The following is an 18,807-nucleotide window of genomic DNA, read 5'->3' as shown; positions in this document are numbered from 1 at the left end:
TTTTATTATTATTGTCAGAAAATGTACTTACATCACTGACAAAGGAAATAGTTCCAAAGAGTTCTGGACTGATGAGAAATCCAGAGAGTAGCTGGTTCTTTGCCTCATATGAACTAGAACAAGTTTGAGGAATAAACAACAAATGAAATTTTTTTTCTGAAACCACATGGCTGTTTTTCTGTAACAGAAAAAATAAAGAAAAAAGTGAAAAGAGTAAAATGATAATTTGAGTCATTCCCCTGGAATTTTGAGGACGGTTGAAATTATTTATTTATTTTTTTACTAAAGAATTATCAGAAGACACTATCTATTATTTCAGACACTGGAGGCTCCTGCAGCCTCCTCTGGGTCCCAGGATTCTGATTGATCTCAGCTGTCATGTTTTGATTCAGTGGCTCCCAGAATATTCCCAGATGCACATCATTACAGGGCTATGAAGCTACATAATTATTGAGGAGGTGGGCACTATTTTTCTTTCTCTATATGTTTTGACAGTACTTGGGGCAATATTTGATGCATAAAGTAGGCTTTACATAAATAATAAAAAAGCTTCTTTAATTTTATTGTCACTCATCTTTTATCCTTATAATAAAACAGTAATACAGAATGAATGGCCCAAAACTGAAATGAAACAAAGATGGCAACGTAAAAAAGGATCCCCAAAGCCAAAACATTGATTTGCTTTGTGTAATGTGATCATTAAATTTTGTACCAATTTATTTTTGCAATGAAGGAATAGTCAAATTCAAATTTATTGTAGCACTTTCCTTAGATGACACATAAAGATATTTGTGTCAAAAATTATAATCTATTTAAGTGAAGACTTTGAGGGGAGAAATTAAACATGTAGCTTTGATTTTTGTTAAAGAACCCTCACATGTAATTTCACTGAAGCTAGGTGAGCATGGTAAAATAGGAAAAAAGTATTCTTAAGTTGCATCTACATGTGCAAACTAAAGGGCATACTTATGAATCGTCCCTAAAAATTAAAACAAAAATTAAAAGTTTTCTTCTTCGTGCATATAATTTTTGATAATTTTTTATAATTATCTGTACATATAAATTTTTTAAATGGAGGGGACAGTATCTTAGATAATTGTCCTGAATTCATTTGGATAATTAGATATAATTTTCACTTGAATAACATGTCTTGTCTTCTAATGAGAGGAAAACCAAAATAAGCATGAATGAAATGTATTTCTCGTATGCATACTAAGTGCAACAGTGAACAGTACAAGGCTGATAGAGTAGCTCTTTATAATCAACAAAATCCAGGGTCTGTCTGTCTTGCTGTGCCATCCTGGACATGTGGCTACCGACTGGCCCAAGGTGTTTGGCTAAGTTTGGCTATGGCATCTTCTTTCCAGAAAGAAAGCAACAGGCTCAAAGGAGGTCGCCCTTACCTTTAAATACACTTCCTAGGAAGCTGCACACTCCCTTTCTCCTTATATTGAATGTAGAATGCAGATAGCCACCCAGGCTATGGGAAATCCAGTTTTTCTGAGTTACCTTGTGCCAAACTGAAAATTGAAGGTTCTATTACTAAGGAAGAATGGGATGAGGTAATGAGGGACAATTCATACTGTATGTCATAGTCGTCATGGGTTTTTTCACCAATTGTCATTTCCCCATCATTTTTATGTAAATGATGGAGGGTTTTTTAGTCTTATTAATAATCTTTTATCATCGTCATCATCATTATTATTATTGCCAGATAGACACAGGTCCTCATACGCTACAGGCATAAATTGATCCATTATTCAACCCAGTTTCACTTTAAACAAGAAAATACATTTAAATATTGTGTGACATAGTTTAAACCATAATATATTTGTTTTGTCTTTTATTTACTTACCCTAGAGTTTCATCTGAGTTAAGTGCATGTAACCACTTCTTTGATTTGCACAGTTACTCTATTTACTTATTCATTCTTTTACTTATCATTTAATGACATCTACTGAATTTGAGACAATCTTTTAGACATTAAACTCTGTGATATTATAAATAGTTCAGCAACTACACTTTCAAGGCCAATTAAGGATGCTAACAAAAATTAAGGCTTATGTAATAATTTCATTGGGAAAATTATTTTGAACAAAGATGAAATAGGGTCAATAAAATCCTTAGGGAGAGCGTGCAGAAGATAAGAAACAAAGAAAATGTGGAAAAAAGTAAAGGGAGATTTGGGTAACTTTGCAATGACAAGAATTCTGATATATTTCAGAATGTAGCCAACAGAAGGAAAGTGAAGAATGCATATGTTATAAAAATGCATTATTTACTTGTTTAAACAACTATCACATGAATATTTTTTCTCTTATTATAGTATTTGGACACATCAATTGTGGAGCAATATATAGAAAAATATAAAGAAAAAAAGAATTATTATTCACCATTGTCACACAGGGAAAAAACCACTAACTACTCTACATACTTTGTTATGTGTTATTTTAGTATTTCACATACATTTGTACCTGTGTGAATTTTTTTAGTTAATATTTTAAATGCTGTTTGGCAAATCACTTACTCTTTTGAAAATTACTTTTTGTCAAGTAACACAAGAAAATGCTCAAAATGTACTACTAAATTGTCTTGTAAAGCTGGACTTTAATGGTGGCATGGTATTTTATCATGTGTTCATTCTATAATTTAACCAGTCTCATAATGGAAAAAAAAAAAAAATGTGTGTCATTGTGTTTAGAATCCTGATGACATTTTTACTTTAAATAATTTTAAGTCAAACTTAATCCTCAGTTTCTGCATTTCTGAAGTGGGACTAATACCCTTCCTCCTGAAGACATGATAAGGATCAAAAGCAGTGCCTTGGCCAAGTGCAGTGGCTCATGCCTGTAATCCTAGCACTCTGGGAGGCCGAGGAGGGAGGATCGCTCAAGGTCAGGAGTTGGAAACCAGCCTGAGCAAGAGCGAGACCCCCCCCCCGTTTCTACTAAAAATAGAAAGAAATTAATTGGCCAACTAAAAATATATTAAAAAATTAGCCGGGCATGGTGGCACATGCCTGTAGTCCCAGCTACTGGGGAGGCTAAGACAGGAGGATCGCTTGAGCCCAGGAGTTTGAGGTTGCTGTGAGCTATGGTGACTCCACGGCACACTAGCCCGGGGCAACAGAGTGAGACTCTGTCTCAAAAAACAAAAAAGCAGTGCCTAATTCATAGTAAAAACTTGGTATCTAATAATGTGTTTCTAAGATTATGTTATCACAATCAACTTGTTGAGCCAGAACATTGTTGCATAAGGTGAAAACTATCATTTTATTCAATCATACTACATGCATTCTCTCACTCCCTCATTCAAGAAACATTTATTGAGCATCTATCATTTACCAGGCACTTCACAATTTTACAATAAGCTTCTTTCTTATGTGCCTAATAAGAACTAGTTGTTAAAGTTTTGACTAAAACTTTTGATTGCAATTATTATCATGTTAACTGTTCAAGTAAATGTTATTTAACACATCCAGTAAAGAGTCACTGAAAAGATTGTAGAAAATGTAAAAATGATTTTAATTTGACTATGACGATGAGAATATTCTTTCTACAGAGATCTCCCAATATTCAAATCCTTGTTTTGATCATTCAGATGAAATAAGTGTCACTTTCCTACATGTAGGGGCAAAATGTAGTGGAGTAAAAGTGTCACTTTCAAAAGATACTTATACACAATCATAATGCTTTGGAGCTTGCGCAGCCCTTCAACACTGTGCACCCTTTTTGCTTTCCCAGTCAGCTGTTTGAAAGTTCTGTCAAGATAAAGAAGTCAATGTAGTACAATGTAGTACATTTATTCTATGCTTTTTTTTTTCTTTTTCTTTTTGCATTAAAAGGTAGGTTCTTTAGGAAATCTGGTCAAATCCAGATCTGCCTGGATCTGACCAGATCTCAAGGGATAGAATGTTTAATCATGAATAAAGTGACCTTAGAGTGGAGGTTTCATCGATAAAAGGTCAACCCAGTCCCTGCCTGCTGTCCTTCCCCTGCACCCCCCACCACTACTACAGAGGGGTCTTTCTGAATCTCAGATCCCTCCATGACTCTCTTCTGAGGGTCCCATCTACTCCTTCATCACTGTCTCACTCCCTGATTCCAAAATCTGACTTGGCCTCACAATGACCACAAGTAGTTTTTAAAGATACAGATTCCTGAGAGCCCGTCAGAAATACTGAATCGGTGCTCGCTTCTGCAGCACATACACTAAAATTGGAACGATACAGAGAAGATTCACCCCTGCGCAAGGATGGTACTCAAATTCGTGAAGTGTGCCATAGCTTTGACTCTGATTTCTAGTATTAGTTTGCAGGTGGGGAAACTAAGGCTCTGATAAATGAAGTGACTCACGCAATCGAGGGATCTTCCGGCTTCACACCCACATCTCCAACTCCTCATCTAGAGAAGAGAAGAGGAGAGGAGAGGAGGAGAGGAGAGGAGAGGAGAGGAGAGGAGAGGAGAGGAGAGGAGAGGAGAGGAGAGGAGAGGAGAGGAGAGGAGAGGAGAGGAGAGGAGAGGAGAGGAGAGGAGAAGAGAGAGGGAAGGAAGGAAGGAAGGAAGGAAGGAAGGGAGGGAGGGAGGGAGGAAGGAAGGAAGGAAGGAAGGAAGGAAGGAAGGAAGGAAGGAAGGAAGGAAGGAAGGAAGGAAGGAAAGAAAGAAAGAAAGAAAGAAAGAAAGAAAGAAAGAAAGAAAGAAAGAAAGAAAGAAAGAAAGAAAGAAAGAAAGAAAGAGAATCAGAAATATCTATGTGTGTGGCTTGGGAATTGTCATTTAAAAAAAAAAAAAGTTTTCTAGGTGATTCTGATGTGTTCCAAAGACAGATGACTGGAAACTGTTGGTCCATTGTCAAGGTCTGTGAAGACTTCCCCTCCCCTTCATGACCCGAAGTTTTCCTCCCTCCCCCTTACCTGTTGCCATTCCCAGCCCCTTTCTATGCCACATTCTAGCCTGAGCAATGACAAGTGACATTTATCCAGTATCCCTTTGGAATGGGTCTTCTACTATATGGAGAAATATTTTTAAATCAATTAATATATTTAATGTATGTTTATAAATGACTCTTAGTCAGTTTAGGCTGCTATAATTAAATACCATAAAGAGTCTGGAGGCTGGAGAGTCCAAAATCAAGGCGCTGGCAAATTCAGTATCTGGTGAAGGCCTGCTTCCTTGTTAATAGACAGCGTTTTTCTCTGTGTTCTAACTTGCTGGAACTGGGAGCAAGCTCTCTCTGGAGTCCCTTTTACAAGGCCACTAATCCTGCTCATGAAGTCCTTACTCACATGATCAAATCACCTCCCTAATCTCCCACTTCCTAATACCATCACATTGGAGATTAGTTAAACATATGAATTTTGGGGAGACACAAACATTCAGTCTATAGTAATGACATTTATATGATGTGTTAGAACCATATTTGACACATGGGATGCATATAATGAATATTAATGCTAAAGTGTGTTAAAGATAGTAATAGGTAAATAGATAATAGATAATTGAGAGATATATTGTTTTAATTAATCCTCATAGCAACTCTGTGAAGTATGTACCATGATTTTCCCAATTTTCCCTGTTTTATGTAAACAGGAAACTGCGGTCCTGTTTACACAACTAGAAAAGTGTAACCCAATATTAGATATTTGTAGTGCCTCGAATGTGCCATAATTTCTGTGACCTGGATGACAGAAATGGGAAATTCATGTGCTACATTCTTCACACCTAACTCCTGACAATTGCCTTCCTATGTAGTCCCCACTTACACCTTCTGGGTTGTAAATGCCTTGATTATACATTGGTCTTACCAATAAGATCATAAATTTCTTGAGTCTAGGGTTATGTGTTATTAATAAATGCATTGCCAGGACCTCTGCTGAGTCTGATATGTGGTTAGTGTTCAGTAACTGTTATAACATGAAAGAAGCAACTATATTGAAAGCTACCACTACATACCTGGGTGATAACTAGTGCAATCTTAGGCATAGAACCTCAGGAACAACTACCTCCAAAGCAAGGATGGCAGAAGAAGTTAAACTCTATTACTGGCCTCCTTCATAGGCAATGACTTTCTAGAACACACTATTAAACAGGATTCTAAGATTATCTGGACTTAGTGCCAAAGAATCATTACCCAAATCACCTATGGTCTTGGGAGGGGAGGCATGAAGATATATATGCTATGCAATTGCCATTCTTCTATGGTCAGACTTTGAAAATCAGTAGTAACACTAGACTGGATTTAAATAACTTCAGACAGAATGACCTAGTGGTGATCTTTAGAGTGAATAACTGATATTTCTTTAGGGCCCTATTTTATGTACAGGCTTGGTTAAATTAGAATCCAAGATTCTGATTTAGCTTTCTTATACATTTGATGACATTCCTAAATGAAATAGAATTTGAAGAATTCAAATTCAAAGAGTCAGTTTTCCACAGAACTGAACTTTATATAGCTTCTTGTCTGTGTATACTGTATATAAACAAATGACATGGAAAAAGAAAAGTATAATTAAGTGTAAAGCACAACTTTGAAAGACACACACACACAAAATGAATTTTTATCTCATGGAAGCGTAAATGTTTGGTTTAAAACACATTAGAGAAAATACAATGACACTGTCCTTGATAAAATATGATAATATTTTATCATCCTAATATTTTATGCCCACTGAATTCTTTCCCAGTGGAAATAATTTTATTAAATAAGAACAAACTTGGACTAAGTTATTTAGGATCAAAAAATAATTCTGTGTAATTATAACAAAAGAACTGTAGTGTCTACCTCTTTTTAGAATTTATTTTCTTCTCTGCACTTTATATGCAATGAAATTTGATATTTACACAGGAGCAAAGAAGGGAAAGTACTATTTCTTGAAGAAACATTGTGACTTTCAGGGCCTACATGTGTGTGAATTAGGCCAGGCCTTTGGGGGCACATCTAGGATAATATTTCATAAGGATAAAATGTAGAGTTGGAAGGAAAACATAAGATTTGAAATTTTGTATAATGCCACAGGAAGCAGTGTTTACATATCTTTCTCAAGTGCAGATGTGCCCTATATTAACATCTTGTTGATAAAGAAACCATAAATGTATGATCGTTTGTAATACTTTACTGATACTTTAAAAGCCTCCTACTTCGTTGATTTTTTTTTTCTTTCTTAGTAAAATCAGAATGGACACAACAAGATAGAGAGATGAACATAATTAGATGAACATTCTTATCTGACCAGCTCCGCAACCTTAAAAACTCAATATAAAACAGTTAAAAGTTCCAGATTAAATATCACATTTCATGAGCAAAAGGGAAACTATATAATGAAATTATTAGAAAATGTTTTTATCTTCTTCTTTCAGTTAATTTAAGAGATATTACTTAGAAAGAATGTATATATGTGTCTGTTCTCTTCTAAAAAAAAGTAACTCTGGCAATACAAATTTACTACATGGCAGATCACTGTACTTTATCTGTGATGTCCTTAATTATTAATGAAATACCATAACCATTTTTTCCTACCACGTTATCATATCCTCCATTTGAGAGTAGATCTTCAACAGATAAATTATTTTATAATTTTTTAAAGCTTCTTCCAATGTGTATCATCAACCTTTCCTTCCTTTCTGAATTCCAAGCATGTCTTCTTAATTTCTACTCACACTTAATTTATAGGAAGACCCATGAAATATTTTATGTAATTCGATAGCAGCAGTCAGGTTTTAGGGAATGCTTCCAAGGATATGAGGTCATTGTCAGGGTACACAACTGTAGCTATCAGAGCACCTCTCAACACTCAGGAAGTGGTTAAGAATGAAGGGCTATTGCTGAGATGTGTTCTACACTTCTGTCAGTGAAAGTGCTTGGATAAATCACCATTACACATTACTTATGGGATAATGGATGCCTTTGTGTGTATAATGATATAACATTACTCTATCGGTATTAAATGTTAGAAATGTGTGTTTTTTTAAATTTCATAAGTCTAAAGATTTAAAAATATTCTCTCTGTACATATGTCCTGGAGTTAGCTTTGTATATTTCCATAAAACTATATATACATACATATGGTGTACACATAAACATACAGATACATAATCATATTTGTATAGTTTATAAAGAAAGATCTTTATAGTATATTTACACATATATGCCACATATATATACATATTTAGTTTATGTAATTTATATATATAGTTTATATGCATATATGTATATGTATTTTCATCTATACATAGATTTCTATGTAAATGTATATAGAGTTTATAGATATATGTGTGTATTTATATATTTTATAAAGTTTTTTTGTTTTTTAGAGATCATACAGTAGAAAAATGCACTTATTTTGTAAACTTTGTTCTGATATTATGTGTATTTATTAAAATTAAAATCTATGTAAACAAATAGGGTGTGAAAGAACACGCCTTTTCAGTGAAATAGAAGGATATAGTTGATTCCTTCACATAACCTATAGCTATTCTGATTAATTCAATTTAATTGTGTACTTTTTCTTTAGAGGCAGTAGTTTTTATAGAACTTTACATAATATGTTGCCTTTGGTGCTATACCCATCACAAGCAATTATAGAGAGAAGTTTATTTCATGTCCTAGCAATATTTTCTTTGCTTTTATTTTAAACCTATGGTTACACTCAAGGTTAAATCAAGGTATCAGGGAAGGTGCAACTGTGACAAAGATTTAGTGATGACAGGGGCAAATTAATGCAAGATCAGTGGCCTGGATATTGATTCTTATCATGGGATCTTGGTAAAATGAAGTCATTATTTCATTAGACTTTTAGTTATCCTAATAAATGATTCCCAAAATAGACTGTCCTTAGTTCTGGTGTTGGCAGCTCCATCATCGCTTATAAACTTAAATAGACAGTGTATAGGAAATTTAGAGAAATGGTAGAATCATAATAAACACATAGGAAAATCACATATGCTAAGCTTCTTTTCCTGGGCAAGGAATACAAATAGTTTATCTCTAAGCCCATCAGTTCTTCAGATCCCCTTGGTTAAAATAAATAGGCCTAGTTGAGAATGCCACAAAGTTTCATGAAGATGATCACATCTGATTTCTTTTTCTTTTTCTTTCCGTCTTTTTTTTTTGGTGGGAACTTCCTAGTAAAGTTAACCCTGGTTCCCGGTTTGGGAGCAATTTCAGTAAGACCTAGGAGCTAGAAAATAGTATTCAGTTAGATTCCTTCCTTTCCCATATAGCTTTCCAGTGCTGAGTCTGAGAACTAAAAATGACACTTCTCACCTGCACTATGGCATAGAAGATGAATAATACACATTTGTATAAGCTACTTTGCTTATGTAAATGAATGTATTTTGATCTGATTCTTGCGTATCCATTTTTTAAAGTAATAAGTAATTCCAATACATGGAAATTCATACTTCTTTTCAAAATAATTTATTTTCTTCTTTACTCAATCAAGTATAAAAATAAGCATGTCTTATCTACCGAAATTGCTGGTTCAAATTTAATTTGCTCCTGAATCACTACCCTTGTGCTATCTGTGAATTAGTGCTATGAAAATTCAGTGGGACACATATTTCTAAAATAATTTCTACTGGTTTTTTAGTCTAATTTAGCTATTAGGTGATTACTATAGTTTTATGAGGGATTTTTTTTTTATTACAATGCCAACATTTTTAAGGAATACACCGTACCAAAAGCAGTACAAAAAAGTACATTTTACATGGGAATATTTATTTTATTCTAAATATTGAGTAAATCCAAAGTAAATAAATCACCATATGTTGTTTACCAGATAGAAAAATGATATATTGTTTATTTATTTTAATTAAAGGCCACTGCAACCTAGTATAATGGAAAAAAAATAGTTAACATTTGCAAGGTGTTGAAAAAATAAAGAAGGCTCTTAGTTTAAGAATATTCACAAGAGAGATGATTTTTCAAGTTAATATAGATAAATTATATTTTTTCACAAAATAATTCCAAAATTACACTTTTGTTTTCCTGTTTCAAAATTAAACTTTTCCATTTAAGTGAGGGCACGAACTTAATCTATCCTCCAGGTAACTCTTTATTCTTGGTAAGATTTATTCCTCTGTGAGAACCTCTTGCTCTGGGAATAGAATTGCATGTATAGGAATAGTTGATCTTGACAAAAACTATAAATTGCCTCACAGTTTTAATCTCAACTAGTTATTTTAGTATTTCTTAATCCACAATGCCATAATTGCTAAAGGACTAATAATACTGATTATTTGTCCCTATAGAGCTGTTTTAGCCATGATAATTCAGTTTCCATTTTTTCCCCCCAAAACAAGGTTAAGAATCATTGCTAATTCTAAAAAAGAGATTTAGATTCTTTAAAAGTGGGGTTATGAAAGTCAGTATGTGTCTCTTATTAACAGCTTTCCAAGCTGGGGAAGCACAGGCAAAGATGTTAGAGCTGTCACCAAAGATGTGAGATCAGGAAGGCTGACTCTGACGGTGTGTATTGTTGGCCTTCGAGTTCCAAGAAGAGAGTTTTTCTCACTTGCATAAGTGTGTTTGTTTTCCCAGTCTGTGCTTCAGGTTTATAGTTTTGGTGCAAGAGCCAGTACCATTTTTAAATAGGCACACTTGTTCATTTATTCATTCATTTAACAAATGTTTACCAGGCATATACTGTGGGTCAGTTTCTCCACTATATACTGAGAATTCAACAAGACATAAGACAGACATAGTCTGTACTCAAGATTTTAGTGGTTCTGTAGTGTAGGTCTCATTTTGCAAAAGCTAAATAACCTGTGGAACTTTTAGTAGAAACATCTACTATATACCTGTTTTGGTCTCACTCCAGTTTGTTGGAACATGAGGTTGATATAATTTTTATGTATAATTTTTTCAAGTATTGCCATGGTATACAAAGCCATTCCTCATATGGCCCCTTCAGTCCTTTCGTGTTTGGTCTCTCACCTGGCCCCTTGCACATAGCACCCTGTACTCCAGCTATTCTTACTCCCTCGAATTTTCCATCAAGTTCTGTTGCCTCAGATCATCCGATCCTTTTCATACATTAAGAATGGTTACCTGGTATTTGTTAATATCAAATTGTTAAATTGTTCTAGGCACCAGGGAGCAAGACAAGCATGATCTTAGAGTTCAGTGATGGCATTGGAAATTTATCAAATTGAATCATATGATCAGTTATAATCTTCAATTATAATTACATAGTGATGGCATAAGAATAATTACATTTTTTATTAAAAATATTTAAAAAATATTTTTGCCAACTTCATCTCCTGAATATTGTCCATGAACCTTATAAAAATTACCTTGACAGTAGCTACTGGGGATATGAGGTGATTATTTTCCTTGGGATTCATAATCCTCCCCTAACAGAACAAATATTTTTGGGTGAAAATTGCCCCTTTGAAAAACTAGTGTATGTCTCTATTGTAATCATTCCCAGGAAAGATGAGTGAAAAAGCAAATAGTTATGAATGTGTTCATCATGTTGAGAAATCCTAAGAAAAATTAGATTTTTTTTCAGAAGATAGTTAAGCAATAATTTTACTTTTATGAGTTCCAAGCTAATAATTTTATCCAATACATTGGAACTGTCATTTGTTATTTCTCTGCAATTATTTACTGGAACTGCCTTTCTTTCAAAACTGACATCTTTCCCCAACCTCTTTGGTGATGTAATACACAACTGAATGAGTTAACTATTACTATCAAAACTATAATTTCCCTTTAAAATTCTTGGAATACTATAATGCTGATTGTATCATTAAAATCTCAGCATACAAAGTACATACCACAGAAAACAGACTAAGGTTGGGTTATAAATGCAGGTCCCATTAGGAAAAGCTTCTGATCATTTTGGCTCCTTCATTATGTGGTTCGAGTATTTATTCTACAGAAACGATAATTCCTTTTTGCCACACACTGTTCTTGAGATTATCAGACTTGGGTAGAATGATACTATTCAAATGATGCAGTGACCTTCCTTTTCAAGCAAGTACAGTGACATTCCGACACTGAGGTTTGGAATCCTTAGGTGCATGGACCCAAGATAATATTTTTCTCAGCGGTTAGTGCTTTCTTGTCTCCACTCACCTTTATTTTTTCAAAACATTTAATAGTTGAAAAAAGCAAACTGCTCTCCTTATTAGCTAAGACCACTCCAGCTCACAGTAGGAAACCAATGTTATAAACAAAATAATGTTTTATTGAAACCTTAAAATCTGTACCCCCATAATATGCCGAAATAAAAAAAAAAAAAAGAAAAAAAAAAGAATTCTGTAGAGTTCATGGCAACTGGTCTAAGGAAACAATTTAAAATAATAAAAGAGCATTCACAGACCAGAAATGGGTTTAAAAGTATGCCTTTACTCTTGGGATTTCATGTGTCTTTTTATGATATTTATTCAGATGGGATTTTACAAACTTGTCTTGTTCCACAAAAATAGTCATCTGTATAGAGTTAGGGTTGTAGGAATTCTAATTTAGAAGAAAGAATCTGATTCCTGATCTTGGGCTTGGGTACTAACTTTCAGATGAAATCATCTATCTGTTGGTGAACTGTAGTTCCCTGATCAGTAATATCAAGGGGCTGTCTTGAAGGTGTGATATGCAAATTGTGATCACTTATTTCTAGCAGGGGATCAAAATCAAATAGCCTTGTAAGGGGAGATCAAGACACCCACTCCCATATAAACCTGAACTCCTCTGTTTTTTCCCCTCTTTTAACAATTTTGTTTTTAAGTAACATCTTTTAGCATGAAGTTTTGATGGATGAATGGATGAATAAGCGAATGATTGAATGAATGTTTCCTGCTGACTCTAAAATGCCATCAGAGACATCATTTTGAACCAGATCTATACCTTTTGTGTACAAGAAAAGGCAGGAGTATACTTGCCCCCCCATTTTATTATATCTGTTAAAAGCAATTGAGTTCTTTCATTGATTAGAATTAGAATAAAATGGGCTTTTCCCCAAGCATCTTACCCCATTGGCTATGCAGCTATTCTACACAATTAGTCCCACCATGAAATAGTGAATTTGTGGGGGAAAATTTGGGGCTACTCTATACTTGGCATCCAGAACCCTAAGGGTGTGGTAGAAGACCTCTTCTTCAAACCAAAAGGAGTGTCTTTACCTCTTTTTATATCTATCAACACATTAACCTAAGAAGACATGTGATGAATTTGTGTGTGTGTGTGTGTGTGTGTGTGTGTGTGTGTGTGTGTGTGTGTGTGTAAAACCTAGGAATCTAATATATTTCAAATATTTTGGGAAAGAGAAATGGGCCAATATCTTTGATCTATTTATTCAGGAAAGGACCGATTAGCAGATAAAATAGTGAAGGAAGATTTAATAATTAAAATAAGTTGCTATAAATATTTTCATGTTCTCATTCTATAAGGTAAGTGTTTCATAAATGTGGCTGATGAACGAGAGATGCTGAAAGGAGACAGCAGAGTCCTACCACTTTATCCACAAGTGAAGTGAAATATACGGGAAACCCCAGAGAACCAGAGTTGAGAGAAAGCCACAGTGATAAGCCATTCCCTTCTTTAACCCCCTTCCATCTCAAGCTCTGTGATACACTTTCATATACTTCCTGGCCATGTTGATTTCAGGTGTGACCACATGACCCATTCTAATCAATGGCTGTAAGCTAGTAATTTGACCACAAACCCAAAGCCCTCATTTATAGAGTTTTCTGATTTCTGTAGTATAAATCATCTCAAAATGATGCAATGTCACTGAACATGGAATTAGGAAGTAGCATGCTATTGCATTATTTGCATCATACAGATACAACAGATGTAAATAACCTCAAGATCAGAGATGACAATAAAATATGGTAATTAAATGAAGAGGTGATAGTCTTGAGTATTCATTTTAATGTAATTTTCTTGATTGTAAGTATATAATTTAATTAATTTTCATTAATGACCACCACTAACCACTCACTCACCAAATTCCCAGATATTTAGCATTGGTTCTTGCAAACTGATATGAAGAAACCCCAGCATACCATTAACTAAGCAGAAGCCAGCCCAGTTCCTCTCTCTCTCTACTTCCCTCTGCTGTCATAGCTGAATTGTTCCAGAAAGAAGCTGTTGCATCAGCTCTGGTCCCAGAATGAGGATAGTAAAACCAAAACATTTGTAGATTATTGACATATATGAAATGGCAAGGCAGTAAAGCTCAATTTTATCACAAAATACCCATCAATTTGACTTTTCCTCGTTTGTTCAAAATTCTAACTTTTACTTGGTGCACAAAAAATTGAGGAGTATGCAAATACTGGTGGCAATTAGAGAACTTGTCCTACAATGATTATATATATGTATGGATATTTTATACTTCTTTGTGCTTTTCCTCCCTTTGGGAATATATCCCCAAAATAGGGATGTGGCTCCTACTAACTTCCATGAAACCCCAACAAACTAGATGTGTGGATAGTAAGTTCCATGAAGTGAGGGATCGTGTTCATTTAGCTCACTACTATATTTCCAGCACCTGGCAAATATTTTGTGTTCAATTACGTTTGCTAAATAAATTACTAAAAATAAACCACTTTTGAAACCCACTTACGGTCTAATGTGCGTGATGTTATATTTCTTCTTCTATATTACACTGAAAGGACTTGTGTATATGTTTAAGCCTAAACTAAATCCCCCGGAAGCCAGCACCACTGCCGTCTTTCTGTATAAAGCCATGACAATGCTAAGCACTCATAGCAGGGATGGAATGAATACTTATTTTTATTTGAACATCTTCTATACCTTCTCTATATAGCAATGAAGTGTCTCTCCTCAAATATAAATTTTATTCTGAGTTGGAACTGGGGGCTTAGAAATGACAGCAAGACTAAGAATAGGTGCTGATGATGGAATATTGCCATAAAATGTCTACAAAATAGGCCCGGTAGAAACTCAAAAGGGTACATGAATTCAGTTATTCTAATAAAGGTAATCACTTTGCATTTACATGGCACTTTGCAGCAAAATGAATTTCAAAGCAATTTGCCAAATGGTTTCACAAAGGATCACTTGGCTCAGTCACAAAGACTGTCTTCTGGGTGGGACTTCCCAGCTGCTCACAGTGGATATCAGACCGCCAAAGAGCTGGCTTGCTGATCTTAGCAGAGAAACCAGTACAGTCCTTCTCTTAGGATGCCTTCTAGGGTCTCTTCTCCCTCAGGTAAATGCTGCCATTTCTAAAATAGAATGTGAAGCAGGGTTTCCGACCTCCTTAAAACATGCATATTACCCAGCTTAGAAAGAAGAAATAGGCAGAGTAATTAACCTAGTACCCAGAGGGCAATGTAAGTCATTATAATTCAATCCAGCAAACATTTATTGAATACCTTGGGCGAGTTACTTAAACTCTCTAAGCCTCAGTTTCCTTACTTGAAAAGTTCTTTCTTTGGAGGTTATTATGAGGATTCCATAAGGGATGAATGTAAATTATTTAGCCTATGGCATGCCACACATTTATTTTTATTGTCATCATTAATTCTATATTTTACATGTCACTATGTATAATTGAAACAAAATAATTACAGTTTTAAAGATTTTATGCAAATCTACATTTTAGTAAGTCAAAGTAATGAACTGTCAACGAGAAGCTGCACCAGATGGAGTTAAACAGGCATGGAAGATTTTATTCCAGACTACTGCAATGGGAGAGAGATGCCATTGCAGCAGGGAAGAGAAATTGAACTCAACTCCAGTGAAACAAAATGATGGAGAGTTTTTAGCACTGGAGTGAGCTATTAGAAAAGTGCTAGAGAAGATTAGAGAGGACATCAGTCAATGTAATTAAGGGGTCTGTATTTGCTAATTGGTACATACTGAACTTAGGTTCCTGCCCTCTCATAGAGACTAGGAGATGGGGGTCCTATCTGTCTTGGCGATTACTTTCTAAAAGAGTGGCTTCCAGAGCCATGAGAAAGACACTCCTGGATCATCAAACTGGCAAGAGACTGGGAAAAGATTTACATCTCAAAGAGGCAGAGAAAGAATTTACAACTTTTCTAAAGTAAATCCTCTAAGAGAGGTCAGGGTATATAGTCAGAAAGAAACCTATCTATTAATAAAATTTAGTCAAGCTGAGAGGACCATTAAAGCTGTCTTGGTCAATACTTCCCATGACATTTGAAATTTGGTCATTCAGTTTTCCAGAATTGTGTTAACACAGTGAAGGAGATCAAAACATGTCAGCAAAAGGATATTCAGTTATTTTTCTATGCCTACTGATCGTGCAGCTGAGAAAAAAGAACATAACAGATAAATGTATTGGCATAAGTCATTAGATAGATTATTTCAATATTGACCTAGATTTATCTCAATTTATTCTAGAAATTAATCTGCTTTTTCTTTGCCGGAGCATTTTCTTATTATAAAAGAAAATTATCGATATATTAAAGAGACACAGAGTAATATATAAAAAGAAAGAGAATTATAACATTAAATGTTTAATGAAAATTAAATGTCAAGAACCCTGGATTCTGTTGATGGTTCCATGTTTCCATGTATATTCAGAAGGTGGAAAAAAATTGTCATGCTCTTGAAATATGTAAAGACATAGCAAATCTTAAAATTTTAGAAAAAGAGTTTCATCTATAATTAGTGGCAGCCTCGAATGGGGCACAAAGACTTCAAAGACACTTTGTAGACTTTTACCCTAAGTTATCTCAATTGTGGCTGAAAATATCCTACTGAAGCCTGAAAAAGGGAATAGGCCAATTATAAAGTGCTTTAATTTCTCCTAAATAGCTTTGCAAATCCCTAATGAAAAATCATTTTCAATGGACATTTGGCAGGATCCTGCTATTGTTTCAGATTCAGACAGTTAAAAGAAATCAACAGTAACACAGGCATCTTGAAAGAGGCCAAAATTGACCAAAGAGAAGTGAATAATTCACATCTAGCTGTGCACGAAAATAGTCTGAAGCCGCAGCTAACGAAGCCACATGCTCCGTTTCCAGCATTAGCAGCCATGGTCAATAGCAAGTCGCAGGGAGGAAGGCGGCGTGTGCTTTCTCCAATGTTGGCAACGCCAGTCAATAAAGTATAATTGGAACCTGCCAAGAAGGTAGTGTGTCAAAGCTGTATTTAAGCAGAAACTTAGATGCTGAACTGTTTGTGTAAGAATTGAGCACATAGTCTAATTATAAGTTTAAGAACTTTAGAAAGTTCGAGCATTGTAAATCTGCCCTGTGAATGACGCACACGCTGTTGGAACATGACAACTGCATCAATAGTGCTCAGTCAGAATGGAGGGAAAAGTGTCAAGATCACAGAGAGGAGCATTGTTCTTAGTAAGTAATTAGAGGGAGGGTTGAGAGAGCTGGTTTGTGTCTCTGTGATTGGGATAAGCAAAAAGTGTAAAATACCATTTTAGTTTATCACCTTTAAAGATACACAAGTGAAAATAAGACTGCTTTTTTTTTTTTTTTGGTTATGTCAATAAACAGGAATTTTATTACCCTATGCTTGTTAGGTTTTTAATCTGCCAGCATACACAGCCTACTATTAATTCAAACTTTCTTAACACTCAAGGAAAGATCATATGACATTCCAAAGAGAATGGAGGCAAGATGTATCATTTAATCCCCTGTTAAGTGCAGAGTAAAAGTTAAGTCCCTTCTAAAGATCATGGACATTTTTGTAATCAACTCCCTCAGTGTGACTCCAAGCCCAGAGGCTTCAAGAGAATCACTGTGTGCCCTTCTCTGGCAGTCTTATTTCTGAAGCTGGAAAGAATGTTAAATCTGCATATCTGAGCTCTGCCCTGCTCTGAGAACCAATAGATTTCCCCTGGTAGGTGTGTCATTCAAAGAATACATTTTTCGGCTAATAGTGCATAATCAAGGGTGCAGATTAATTAATGGTCTACTGTTGCTAAGTCGAATAAAGTAATGCCTACAATCACTCTCTTCTGTGTAACTTAGCATCTCACTGGCAAAAATTGCATTTTGTCATTCTGGCGCTTCCATAGAGAAAATTTCAATTTTCCACCATGCTTTTTTGCTAGATGCAGCCTTGGTCTATAGTGGATGGTGTTTTGGAAAGGACATTTTTATTTATAGCACAAATTAATTTGACATTTATTAGTATAGAGAAGGAAAAATAAAAATAATTGTACATTTTTCTCTTATTTGCATCTTGATTCATTTCAGGTTATCAAAGGGATAATCACATGGTATGTTAGGTGGGTCATATCAATGACTGACTTACTGATGACACTTAACAAGGTCTGTTTGCCGTGATGTGGCCTAGAGAGGAACTACTCCACTCCAGCCCTCCATCCCCATGTCCGTGTCTGAAAGTGCAAGGGCTGGATTCACAAGTCAACAAACAGCACTTGGAACATATTGGAGCATGTAGATATTTTAAACTCAAGCTAAATTCTTTTTTTATATTAAAGAACACAAGCCTTATGATAACCAAGTGACTGGGGTTTTTAAAATGTATTTATTTTCAAAATTATTTACTGCATTTCCTCTAACTGGATTTATCAATAAAGAAGAAGTCAAGTTTTAAATGAAAACTCTTTATGTGTAGTTTGACTTCTTACTAATGCCACAATATAAAATGCCAGAAAGGTCAACATCAGGCTTCAGGTTTGATATAATGCATAATAACCTGTAGCCCTTTAAATCTGAATAGACATTACACTAATAGTTCTTTGAGCCCAATTAGAAAGTAAAATTATTAATAAATCAGAATTTAAGAAGGCATAAGAAATGACTTTGAAATTTTAAGAACATGAAATTGATTTTTATTAAGACTAATCTACAGGGTGTCTCAAAAGTCTCCATACAA

At 34.8% G+C, this 18,807-nt stretch overlaps 1 protein-coding gene and 1 non-coding gene across 2 annotated transcripts in view; both read left to right on the top strand.

Moving 5' to 3' along the window:
- GPC6 (glypican 6) overlaps nt 1–18,807 on the top strand; it is a 1,089,202-nt gene that overhangs the window by 697,351 nt on the left and 373,044 nt on the right. The window lies entirely within an intron of this gene.
- LOC142875292 (U6 spliceosomal RNA) lies at nt 4,188–4,289 on the top strand. The gene has a single exon (XR_012922687.1). It is a non-coding gene; the product is annotated as a U6 spliceosomal RNA (small nuclear RNA).

This window comes from Microcebus murinus, chromosome 13 (genome assembly GCF_040939455.1).
Source record: "Microcebus murinus isolate Inina chromosome 13, M.murinus_Inina_mat1.0, whole genome shotgun sequence".
Classification (NCBI taxonomy): Eukaryota; Metazoa; Chordata; class Mammalia; order Primates; family Cheirogaleidae; genus Microcebus; species Microcebus murinus.
This window is presented reverse-complemented; position numbering and strand designations above follow the sequence as displayed.